Source organism: Panthera tigris, chromosome B1 (genome assembly GCF_018350195.1).
Source record: "Panthera tigris isolate Pti1 chromosome B1, P.tigris_Pti1_mat1.1, whole genome shotgun sequence".
In the NCBI taxonomy this organism is placed as follows: domain Eukaryota; kingdom Metazoa; phylum Chordata; class Mammalia; order Carnivora; family Felidae; genus Panthera; species Panthera tigris.
Window position 1 is genome coordinate 42,541,475 of NC_056663.1, and position 12,766 is coordinate 42,554,240.

The 12,766-nt window shown below is 40.1% G+C and overlaps 1 protein-coding gene across 2 annotated transcripts in view; it reads right to left on the bottom strand.

Annotated features, from left to right (window-relative positions):
- IDO2 (indoleamine 2,3-dioxygenase 2) overlaps window positions 1–12,766 on the bottom strand; it is an 86,777-nt gene that overhangs the window by 36,667 nt on the left and 37,344 nt on the right. The window contains exon 1 of one of the 2 annotated variants that reach the window (XM_042983388.1): window positions 594–2,123. The exons of the other annotated variant lie outside the window; for it this stretch is intronic. The gene's annotated coding sequence lies outside the window, so the exon portion shown is untranslated. Of the gene's footprint in view, window positions 1–593; window positions 2,124–12,766 lie in introns of those variants that run through there. 2 annotated transcript variants of the gene reach the window in all.

Sequence of the window (12,766 nt, forward strand, 5' to 3'; positions counted from 1 at the left end):
CAGGAACTACCTAACCACTCCATCCAAACTCCTAAATTGCACCCATGGTTGTGTCAGACGCTAGTCACCTTCACTGAACTGACAGAGTGTGTAGTGTTCTAGAATAATTAATTTACAAGACTGAGATCACTTATTTCATGGAGTCTATCCTGGCAACTTTTACAGTCCTACGTATCAAGGCACCTCTGCTTCCTTGGTATCATTTAACCCTGGTAACAAGCCTGCACTGTGAGTGTTACTTTCTCTGTTTAATTCCGAAGTAAAAAGAGAAACAGTGCAATTAGGAGTTTGACCAAATCCCTAGGCGGTGTTAGCTGAGCTGGGCCAAAGAGTTTGTTCAGATCTGTTTGAAACCTTCCAGTGACCCTGGCTGGGTGTTTTCACCTCTCCATGCCCTTTTTCTCTGATACGTATCACCAGTATCACCAGGGGATTTACAGATGTTGTCTTCATGAAAACCACACCCGTACAGAAGTCAATTGTTAACAGCGCTGCCCCAACAAAACATTTTGTCACTTTTGTCTGGAACACCCTTGCCTGTCTTGGTTGACTGAAACAGTGAGTTCCACCTTCCTGGCACACCCCCTCCTCACCTCGGCCTTTTTCCTTGGTCCCCCTATCTCTTCCCCAGCTGTAGACACAGCCCGATCCAGATCTTCCCAGGGGTCCTTCTCTGGGTCTTTAAGTGCCCCAAGAGGCGGCGGTGGACCTCTTGGGTATCCCTTTAAGCGCCAGGCACCGCCTCTGCGGCCTCAGACCCGCTGCCCCTCCCGCCCAGGCTCTCCGCAGCTTGCTCTAGAGCCTCGGCGGCGACGACGGAATCCTTCCTCCGCTCTCCGCCAAGGGGCAGCCTTCCCGTGTCTGTTCGCCCCGCGCAGCTGCGTGTTCCTTCCTCCTAAAAGTTGGCTCTGAATCGCAAATGCAATGTGCTCTAGGCTCGCGTGCGTTTGCGTGTGCGTGTATGAGGTGGGGGAGTGACTGCTGAGATGTTGCATTTCAACAGGAACCGGCTTGAGAATTATGACCATAGTTATTAAGCACTTGTTGTAAGGTGCTTAGGAAAGCGTTTCCAAGGCACGATGCTAAAAACTTCCCATGCCGGATGTTCTGTCTTGCCCCCAAATCCACAGGACACAACTAAGTCAAAGAGGGTAGGGTCAGGGTCACAGAGCCGGCAGGGACTGAGCCCGGATGCTACTTCAGTTCTGCCGACAATTGCCCTGTTCTCCCAAGTCAGCACTGCCTGCTAGAAACATGGAAACCACACATGTAGTTAAAAATTTTCCAGCAAGAAGGTCAAAAAAGGTTCTACTTAAAGGGCCCTTCCTAGGCAAGCTTATCGAGAAACCCCGCAGATGTCCGTGTTTGAGCCTCTTTCTCTTTCAGGTCGTGGTGCCCTTCATTCTCAGAAAATAGACCACAACTATAAAACTTAACCTTCTCTAGCCTGGGACCATAACCCACATCCCAGCAGAGCCTGGGACAGAGCATCCTGAGAAACTTGTCACCTCCCAGTCCCGCCCCACCATGGGTGTGGCTGCAAACCTCTCACAACCTTAAAATCCTTTAAGAGGCCCAGCCTAATACAAACTCGGGCCACTGTTTCTCTTGATATCTGGCCCCTCTCCTCTCTTGGAGAATGAATAAACTCTGTCCTGCTAGTTGTTCTACTCTTTGTGCAATTCTTGGTCGCTGGTGCCACCAGCCACCCTAACAAGAGACATTTAAAAAAATTAGTAAAAGAAACATGAAATTTGTTTTAGTAACATATTTTTTTCTAGGTCAATATATGCATAATATTATTAACACATCATCAGTATAAAAATATTGAGATGATTTGCAGTCTCTTTTTTAGGGTAAGTCTTCAGAATCCAGTGAGTAGCTTACATCGCAATTTGTCTTAACCACATTTCAAATGCTCTATAGCCATAAGCCCCTATTGGTTACCTAGAGTGCAGCCAAGGTAAAGGAACAGGGTCCAAGTTGAGAATGTGGCTTTTGGTTAGAGGGTTTTTTTTTGGAAATTTCCTGCACATCCCAGAGTCCCTGGGTTCCTCTTTCCAAGCAAACCCACACATTTTTTTAAACATCAAAATGATTTGGAAAAAATAAACAGCAACAACAAATACCCTTTGTAATGGAAATTTTTTTCTACAAAAAAAAAAAAAAAAAAACCCGGATAAAATAGTTAGGGAGAGAGTGAGTCATAAACTTAATGTTTTCTTCAGTTTAAAGAAATCAACTTCATTTCATATTTGTGTTTTATTGTGAGATGGAAAGTAAATACGAAAGTTGTAAAATCCAATCCCATTACACTTTTAATTTTCTTTTCCTGGTTATTAATACAGGTTACCATCTTCCAATGTCACTTGGTCATGTATGTTTGCTAGTTTGTAAAATGTCTGTTCCTGTTTATACCACATTTTTTTTTTTAAATGTGGTTGTTTCTCTTTCTGTTTGATTTCCAGGACTTTATATATACAGGATACAAATCTTTTTCTCAGTTATATACATGATAGCATTTTTCAGTTTGTGGCTTGGCTTTTCATTTTCTTTATAGTCTATTTGGAGGAAAAGAGGCTCTATTTTAGTGAAATGAAGTCTATCATAAAAACATCCCAATCTTAGTCATTAGGAAATCTTCCTTAGTCCAAGTACATATTCTCTTAAATTCTCTTCTAAAACATTTAATTTTTGTCTTTTACATTTAAATTCTTAATCCATCTGGAATGAATATATTTTTGTTTATGACACAAGGAGCCAATCCAATCAATGTATTCTTTTGCTCTGTGCTGCCATATGTATGGATAATCGGTCATTCTAGCACCATTATGTTCCCTTCTAATCTATCATTTCCTCTGTGATATATTAACATTTCACATATGTGTGGGTCTGTATGTAAGTTCTGTATTAAAGTTTTGAATCCTCGTTGTTACTGCTGCCCTATATCATCTGGTCTCAAATTTTGTAGTTTTATAATATGTCATGATGACTGACAAGGCAAATTTTCTCACCTTGCTGTTAAATATACATATATTTATTCATTTACTTTCTAACATGGCATAACAAACTAAACATTATTTTATATTTACAACTTCCAAATGTTTTAAACTTCTTGTTAAAAATAAATATGGAATTTTAGCTCCATCATCATGTTAATGCACTTTGGCCACAAGACTACATTCATACACACACATGCAGGCACACATTATTTTAGAAATTCCTTCTTATTTCACAGCCACATAGCAGTGCTTATTAAGATTAACCATACAAAACAAAAGTTGACCATACATTTCATTAATTTCATTATTTGTCAATGTTTCTTAAATGCTCATTTTTTTCTCTCCTGAGTCTTTTTTTTTTTCAAATTTTTATTCAAATTCTAGTCAGTTAGGATTCAGTGCAATATTGGTTTCAGGTGTAGAATTCGGTGACCCATCACTTACATACAACACACAGTGTTCATCACAACAGGTAGCCTCCTTAATACCCATCACATGTCTAGCCCATCTCCCATCCACCTCCCTCCATCAACCCTGTTTCTTTTCTATCTTTAAGAGTCCCTTATGGTTAGTTTCCCCCTTTCTTCTTTCTTTTTCTTTTTTTTTTTTTTTACCCTCCCATATGTTCATTTGTTTTGTTTCTTAAATTCCACATATGAGTGAAATCATATGGTATTTGTCTTTCTCAGACTGACATATTTTGCTTAGCATAATATACTCTAGCTCCATTCACATCATTTTAAATGGAGATTTTCCTTTTTGATGGCTGAGTAATATTCATATAGATGAATCAGTGAGTAATATTCATATTATATATGAATATTCATTACATATCATGTATATTCATTATATATGTATACCACAATTTATTTATCCATTCAATCACTCTATGAACATTTCGGTTCTCTCCATAGTTTGGCTATTGTTGATAATGCTGCTATAAATATCAGGGCATGTGCACCCCTTTGAATCTGTATTTTTGTATCCTTTGGGTAAATACTTAGTAGTGCAATTGCTGGATTGTACGGTAGTTCTTTTCTTTAACTTTTTGTAGAACCTCCATACTGTTCTCCAGAGGAGAAAAGTGTAAGAGGTTCCCCTTTCTCCTTATCCTAGCCTTAACCTGTTGTTTCTTATGTTAATTTTAGCCATTCTGACAGGAGTGAGGTGGTATCTCATTGTGATTGTGATTTGTATTTCCCTGATGATGAGTGATGTTGAGCATCTTTTCATGTGTCTGTTAGCCATCTGGATGTCTTCTTTGGAAAAATGTCTATTCATGTATTCTTCCCATTTCTTAACTGGATTACTTGTTTCTCGGGGTGTTGATTTTGGTAAATACTTTATAGATTTTGTATACTAACCCTTTATCTGATATGTCATTTGCAAATATATTCTCCCATTCTGTAGACTGCCTTTCAGTTGTGTTGGTTGTTTCCTTCACTATTCAGAAGCTTTTTATCAAGATGAAGTCCTAATAGTTCATCTTTGCTTGTTTCCCTTGCCTCTAGCAACATGTCTCATAAGAAGTTGCTATGGCCTAGGTCAGAAAGGTTTCTGCCTATGTTCTCCTGTAGAATTTTGATGGTTTCCTGTCTCACATTTAGGCCTTTCATCCATGGCGAATTTATTTTTGTGTCTTGGGTAAGAAAGTGGTCCAGTTTCTTTCTTCTGCATGTTGTCATCCAGTTTTCCCAAAACCATTTGTTGAAGAGGCTGTCTTTTTTTCCATTGGATATTCTTTCCTGCTTTGTCAAAGATGAATTGACCACATAGTTGGGGGTCCATTTCTGGGTTTCCTATTCTGTTCCACTGATCTATGTGTCTGTTTTTGTGCCAGTACCATCTTGTCTTGAGGACAAATGTCTTGAGGACAAGCTTTGCATTAAAGCTTGAAGTCTGGAGTCGTGATGCCCCCAGTTTTGCTGTTCTTTCTCAGGATTGCTTTGGCTATTTGGGGTCTTTTGTGGTTCCATACAAATTTTAGAATCGTTTGTTCTAGCTCTGTGAAAAATGCTGGTGGTATTTTGATAGGGATTGCATTGAATGTATACATTGCTTTGGGTAGTATAGGCATTTTAACAATGTTTGTTCTTCCAATTCATGAGTATGGAATGTTTTTTCCATTTCTTGTGTCTTTTTCAGTTTCTTTCATAAGTGTTCTATAGTTTTCAGAGTACAGATCATTTACCTCTTTGGTTAGGTTTATTCATATGTATCTTATTGTTTTGGGTGCAATTGCAAATGGGATCAATTCCTTTATTTCTTTTTCTGCTGCTTCATTACTGGTGTATAGAAATGCAACAGATTTCTATATGTTGACTTTATATCCTGTGACTTTACTGAATTTATGTATTAGTTCTAACAATTTTATAACTTTTGGGTTTCCTACATAGAGTATAATGTTCTCTGCAAATAGAGAAGAAGTTTAACTTCTTCCTTGCCAATTGGATGCCTTTTAGTTCTTTTTGTTGTCTGATTGCTGAGGCTAAGACTTTCAGTACCATATTAAATAGTAATGGTGAGAGTAGATAGATATCCTTGTCTTATTCCTGACCATAGAGAAATGGTTCTCAGTTTTTCACCATTGAGGATGATATTAGCTGTGGATCTTTCATATATGCCCTTTATGATGTTGAGGCATGTTCCATCTATCCTTACTTTGTTGAAGGTTTTTATCAAGAATGGATGCTATATTTTGTCAAATGATTTTTCTGGATCTGTTGATATGATCATATGGTTCTTACCTTTTCTTTTATTACTGTGGTGTAATTGACATTGATTGATTTGTGAATATTGGCCAGCCCTTCAGTCTAGAAATAAATCTCACTTGATAATGGTGAATAATTCTTTTAATACTGTTGAATTTGATTTGCTAGAATCTTGTTGAGAAATTTTACATCCAGGTTCATCAGGAATATTGGCCTGTAATTCTCCTTTTTAGTGGGGTCTTTGTCTGGTTTTGGATTCAAGGTAATGCTGACCTTGTAAAATGACTTTGGAAGTTTTCCTCTCATTTCTAGTTTTTGGAACAGTTTGAGAAGACTTTTGTTGGTTGGGAGATTTTTGATTACTGATGCAAATTCTTTGCTGGTTATGGGTTTGTTCAAATTTTCTAGTTTTTCCTGTTTCAGTTTTGGTAGTTTGTATGTTTCTAGGAATTTGTCCATTTTTCTCCAAATTGCCCAGTTTGATGGCATATAATTTTTCATAAGACTTTATTATAATTGTTTGTATTTCTGTGGTGTTGATTGTGATCTCTCCCTTCTCATTTGCGATTTTATTTTCTGGGTCCTTTCTCCTTTCTTTTTGTTAAGTCTGGCTAAGGGTTTATCAATTTTATTAATTCTCTTGAAGAACCAGCTCTTGGTTTTACTGATCTGTTCTGCTGTTTTTGTTTGTTTGTTTGTTTGTTTGTTTGTTTCTCTATCGCTTATTTCTCCTCTAATCTTTATCATGTCCCTTCTTTCATGGGCTTTAGACTTTATTTATTGTACCTCTTCTAGCTTGTATATTTGAGACTTTTATTTCTTCTTTAGATAGGCCTGTATTGCAATATGCTTCCCTATTAGGACTCCCTTTTCTGCATCCCAAAGGTTTTTTTTTTATTTTTTTTTATTTTTTTTATTTTTTTTTAATTTTTTAATATATGAAATTTACTGTCAAATTGGTTTCCATACAACGCCCAGTGCTCATCCCAAAAGGTGCCCTCCTCAATACCCATCACCCACCCTGCCCTCCCTCCCACCCTGCCCTCCCTCCCACCCCCCATCAACCCTCAGTTTGTTCTCAGTTTTTAACAGTCTCTTATGCTTTGGCTCTCTCCCACTCTAACCTCTTTTTTTTTTTTTTTTTCCTTCCCCTCCCCCATGGGTTTCTGTTATGTTTCTCAGGATCCACATAAGAGTGAAACCATATGGTATCTGTCTTTCTCTGTATGGCTTATTTCACTTAGCATCACACTCTCCAGTTCCATCCATGTTGCTACAAAAGGCCATATTTCATTTTTTCTCATTGCCACGTAGTATTCCATTGTGTATATAAACCACAATTTCTTTATCCATTCATCAGTTGATGGACATTTAGGCTCTTTCCATAATTTGGCTATTGTTGAGAGTGCCGCTATAAACATTGGGGTACAAGTGCCCCTATGCATCAGTACTCCTGTATCCCTTGGATAAATTCCTAGCAGTGCTATTGCTGGGTCATAGGGTAGGTCTATTTTTAATTTTCTGAGGAACCTCCACACTGCTTTCCAGAGCGGCTGCACCAATTTGCATTCCCACCAACAGTGCAAGAGGGTTCCTGTTTCTCCACATCCTCTCCAGCATCTATAGTCTCCTGATTTCTTCATTTTGGCCACTCTGACTGGCGTGAGGTGGTATCTGAGTGTGGTTTTGATTTGTATTTCCCTGATAAGGAGCGACGTTGAACATCTTTTCATGTGCCTGTTGGCCATCCGGATGTCTTCTTTAGAGAAGTGTCTATTCATGTTTTCTGCCTATTTCTTCACTGGGTTATTTGTTTTTCGGGTGTGGAGTTTGATGAGCTCTTTATAGATTTTGGATACTAGCCCTTTGTCCGATGTGTCATTTGCAAATATCTTTTCCCATTCCGTTGGCTGCCTTTTAGTTTTGTTGGTTGTTTCCTTTGCTGTGCAGAAGCTTTTTATCTTCATAAGGTCCCAGTAATTCACTTTTGCTTTTAATTCCCTTGCCTTTGGGGATGTGCCGAGTAAGAGATTGCTACGGCTGAGGTCAGAGAGGTCTTTTCCTGCTTTCTCCTCTAAGGTTTTGATGGTTTCCTGTCTCACATTCAGGTCCTTTATCCATTTTGAGTTTATTTTTGTGAATGGTGTGAGAAAGTGGTCTAGTTTCAGCCTTCTGCATGTTGCTGTCCAGTTCTCCCAGCACCATTTGTTAAAGAGACTGTCTTTTTTCCATTGGATGTTCTTTCCTGCTTTGTCAAAGATGAGTTGGCCATACGTTTGTGGGTCTAGTTCTGGGGTTTCTATTCTATTCCATTGGTCTATGTGTCTGTTTTTATGCCAATACCATGCTGTCTTGATGATGACAGCTTTGTAGTAGAGGCTAAAGTCTGGGATTGTGATGCCTCCTGCTTTGGTCTTCTTCTTCAAAATTACTTTGGCTATTCGGGGCCTTTTGTGGTTCCATATGAATTTTAGGATTGCTTGTTCTAGTTTCGAGAAGAATGCTGGTGCAATTTTGATTGGGATTGCATTGAATGTGTAGATAGCTTTGGGTAGTATTGACATTTTGACAATATTTATTCTTCCAATCCATGAGCAGGGAATGTCTTTCCATTTCTTTATATCTTCTTCAATTACCTGCATAAGCTTTCTATAGTTTTCAGCATACAGATCTTTTACATCTTTGGTTAGATTTATTCCTAGGTATTTTATGCTTCTTGGTGCAATTGTGAATGGGATCAGTTTCTTCATTTGTCTTTCTGTTGCTTCATTGTTAGTGTATAAGAATGCAACTGATTTCTGCACGTTGATTTTGTATCCTGCAACTTTGCTGAATTCATGTATCAGTTCTAGCAGACTTTTGGTGGAGTCTATCGGATTTTCCATGTATAATATCATGTCATCTGCAAAAAGCGAAAGCTTGACTTCATCTTTGCCAATTTTGATGCCTTTGATTTCCTTTTGTTGTCTGATTGCTGATGCTAGAACTTCCAGCACTATATTAAACAACAGCGGTGACAGTGGGCATCCCTGTCGTGTTCCTGATCTCAGGGAAAAAGCTCTCAGTTTTTCCCCGTTGAGGATGATGTTAGCTGTGGGCTTTTCATAAATGGCCTTTATGATCTTTAAGTATGTTCCTTCTATCCCGACTTTCTCAAGGGTTTTTATTAAGAAAGGGTGCTGGATTTTGTCAAAGGCCTTTTCTGCATCGATTGACAGGATCATATGGTTCTTCTCTTTTTTTTTTGTTAATGTGATGTATCACGTTGATCGATTTGCGAATGTTGAACCAGCCCTGCATCCCAGGAATGAATCCCACTTGATCATGGTGAATAATTCTTTCTATATGCTGTTGAATTCGATTTGCTAGTATCTTATTAAGAATTTTTGCATCCATATTCATCAGGGATATTGGCCTGTAGTTCTCTTTTTTTACTGGGTCTCTGTCTGGTTTAGGAATCAAAGTAATACTGGCTTCATAGAATGAGTCTGGAAGTTTTCCTTCCCTTTCTATTTCTTGGAATAGCTTGAGAAGGATAGGTATTATCTCTGCTTTAAATGTCTGGTAGAACTCCCCTGGGAAGCCATCTGGTCCAGGACTCTTATTTGTTGGGAGATTTTTGATAACCGATTCAATTTCTTCGCTGGTTATGGGTCTGTTCAAGCTTTCTATTTCCTCCTGATTGAGTTTTGGAAGAGTGTGGGTGTTTAGAAATTTGTCCATTTCTTCCAGGTTGTCCAATTTGCTGGCATATAATTTTTCATAGTATTCCCTGATAATTGTTTGTATCTCTGAGGGATTGGTTGTAATCATTCCATTTTCATTCATGATTTTATCTATTTGGGTCATCTCCCTTTTCTTTTTGAGAAGCCTGGCTAGAGGTTTGCCAATTTTGTTTATTTTTTCAAAAAACCAACTCTTGGTTTCGTTGATCTGCTCTACAGTTTTTTTAGATTCTATATTGTTTATTTCTGCTCTGATCTTTATTATTTCTCTTCTTCTGCTGGGTTTAGGCTGCCTTTGCTGTTCTGCTTCTATTTCCTTTAGGTGTGCTGTTAGGTTTTGTATTTGGGATTTTTCTTGTTTCTTGAGATAGGCCTGGATTGCAATGTATTTTCCTCTCAGGACTGCCTTCGCTGCATCCCAAAGCGTTTGGATTGTTGTATTTTCATTTTCGTTTGTTTCCATATATGTTTTAATTTCTTCTCTAATTGCCTGGTTGACCCACTCATTCGTTAGTAGGGTGTTCTTTAACCTCCATGCTTTTGGAGGTTTTCCAGACTTTTTCCTGTGGTTGATTTCAAGCTTCATAGCATTGTGGTCTGAAAGTATGCATGGTATAATTTCAATTCTTGTAAACTTATGAAGGGCTGTTTTGTGACCCAGTATATGATCTATCTTGGAGAATGTTCCATGTGCACTCTAGAAGAAAGTATATTCTGTTGCTTTGGGATGCAGAGTTCTAAATATATCTGTCAAGTCCATCTGATCCAATGTATCATTCAGGGCCCTTGTTTCTTTATTGACCGTGTGTCTAGATGATCTATCCATTTCTGTAAGTGGGGTGTTAAAGTCCCCTGCAATGACCACATTCTTATCAATAAGGTTGCTTATGTTTATGAGTAATTGTTTTATATATCTGGGGGCTTGGGTATTTGGCGCATAGACATTTATAATAGTTAGCTCTTCCTGGTGGATAGACCCTGTGATTATTATATAATGCCCTTCTTCATCTCTTGTTACAGCCTTTAATTTAAAGTCTAGTTTGTCTGATATAAGTATGGCTACTCCAGCTTTCTTTTGGCTTCCAGGAGCATGATAAATAGTTCTCCATCCCCTCACTCTCAATCTAAAGGTGTCCTCAGATCTAAAATGAGTCTCTTGTAGACAGCAAATAGATGGGTCTTGTTTTTTTATCCATTCTGATACCCTATGTCTTTTAGTTGGCGCATTTAATCCATTTACATTCAGTGTTATTATAGAAAGATATGGGTTTAGAGTCATTGTGATGTCTGTATGTTTTATGCTTGTAGTGATGTCTCTGGTACTTTGTCTCACAGGATCCCCCTTAGGATCTCTTGTAGGGCTGGTTTCGTGGTGACAAATTCCTTCAGTTTTTGTTTGTTTGGGAAGACCTTTATCTCTCCTTCTATTCTAAATGACAGACTTGCTGGATAAAGGATTCTCGGCTGCATATTTTTTCTGTTTAGCACACTGTAGATATCGTGCCAAGCCTTTCTGGCCTGCCAAGTTTCAAAGGAGAGATCAGTCACGAGTCTTATAGGTCTCCCTTTATATGTGAGGGCACGTTTATCCCTTGCTGCTTTCAGAATTTTCTCTTTATCCTTGTATTTTGCCAGTTTCACTATGATATGTCGTGCAGAAGATCGATTCAAGTTACGTCTGAAGGGAGTTCTCTGTGCCTCTTGGATTTCAATGCCTTTTTCCTTCCCCAGTTCAGGGAAGTTCTCAGCTATAATTTGTTCAAGTACCCCTTCAGCACCCTTCCCTCTCTCTTCCTCCTCTGGGATACCAATTATGCGTATATTATTTTTTTTTTAGTGTATCACTTAGTTCTCTAATTTTCCCCTCATACTCCTGGATTTTTTTATCTCTCTTTCTTTCAGCTTCCTCTTTCTCCATAACTTTATCTTCTAATTCACCTATTCTCTCCTCTGCCTCTTCAAGCCGAGCCATCGTGGATTCCATTTTGTTTTGCAATTCGTTTAAAGCGTTTTTCAACTCCTCGTGACTGTTCCTTAGTCCCTCGATCTTTGTGGCAAGAGATTCTCTGCTGTCCTGTATACTGTTTTCAAGCCCAGCGATTAATTTTATGACTATTATTCTAAATTCACTTTCTGTTATATTATTTAAATCCTTTTTGATCAGTTCATTAGCTGTTGTTATTTCCTGGAGATTCTTCTGAGGGGAATTCTTCCGTTTGGTCATTTTGGAGAGTCCCTGGCGTGGTGAGGACCTGCAGTGCACTTCCCCTGTGCTGTGGTGTATAACTGGAGTTAGTGGGCGGGGCCGCAGTCCGACCCGATGTCTGCCCCCAGCCCACTGCTGGGGCCACAGTCAGACTGGTGTGTGCCTTCTCTTCCCCTCTCCTAGGGGCGGGATTCACTGTGGGGTGGCATGTCCCGTCTGGGCTACTTGCACACTGCCAGGCTTGTGTTGCTGGGGATCTGGCGTATTAGCTGGGGTGGGTAGGCAAGGTGCACGGGGGCTGGAGGGGCAGGCTTAGCTCGCTTCTCCTTAGGTGATCCACTTCAGGAGGGGCCCTGTGGCAGCGGGAGGGAGTCAGATCCGCTGCCGGAGGTTTGGCTCCGCAGAAGCACAGAGTTGGGTGTTTGCGCGGAGCGAGCAAGTTCCCTGGCAGGAACTGGTTCCCTTTGGGATTTTGGCTGGGGGATGGGCGGGGGAGATGGCGCTGGCGAGCGCCTTTGTTCCCCGCCAAGCTGAGCTCTGCCGTCCGGGGGCTCAGCAGCTCTCCCTCCCTTTGTCCTCCAGCCTTCCCGCTTTCCGTGCAGAGCTGTTAACTTATGACCTCCCAGACGCTAAGTCGCGCTTGCTGTCGGAACACAGTCTGTCCTGCCCCTCCGCTTTTGCCAGCCAGACTCGGGGGCTCTGCTTGGCCGGCGAGCCGCCCCTCCGCCCCGGCTCCCTCCCACCAGTCCGTGGAGCGCGCACCGCCTCGCCGCCCTTCCTACCCTCTTCCGTGGGCCTCTGGTCTGCGCTTGACTCTGGAGACTCCCTTCTGCTAATCCTCTGGCGGTTTTCTGGGTTCTTTAGGCAGGTGTAGGTGGAATCTAAGTGATCGGCAGGACGCGCTGTGAGCCCCGCGTCCTCCTATGCCGCCATCTTCCTTAAAACTCTCCATCCCAAAGGTTTTGAACTGTCATGTTTTCATTTTCATTTGCTTCCATATGCTTCTTACTTTCATTTTTAATTTCCTGGTCAACCCACTCATTCTTTGGTAGGATGTTCTTTAACTTTCATGTATTTGTGGTCTTTCCATAATTTTTCATATGGTTGACTTCAAGCTTCATG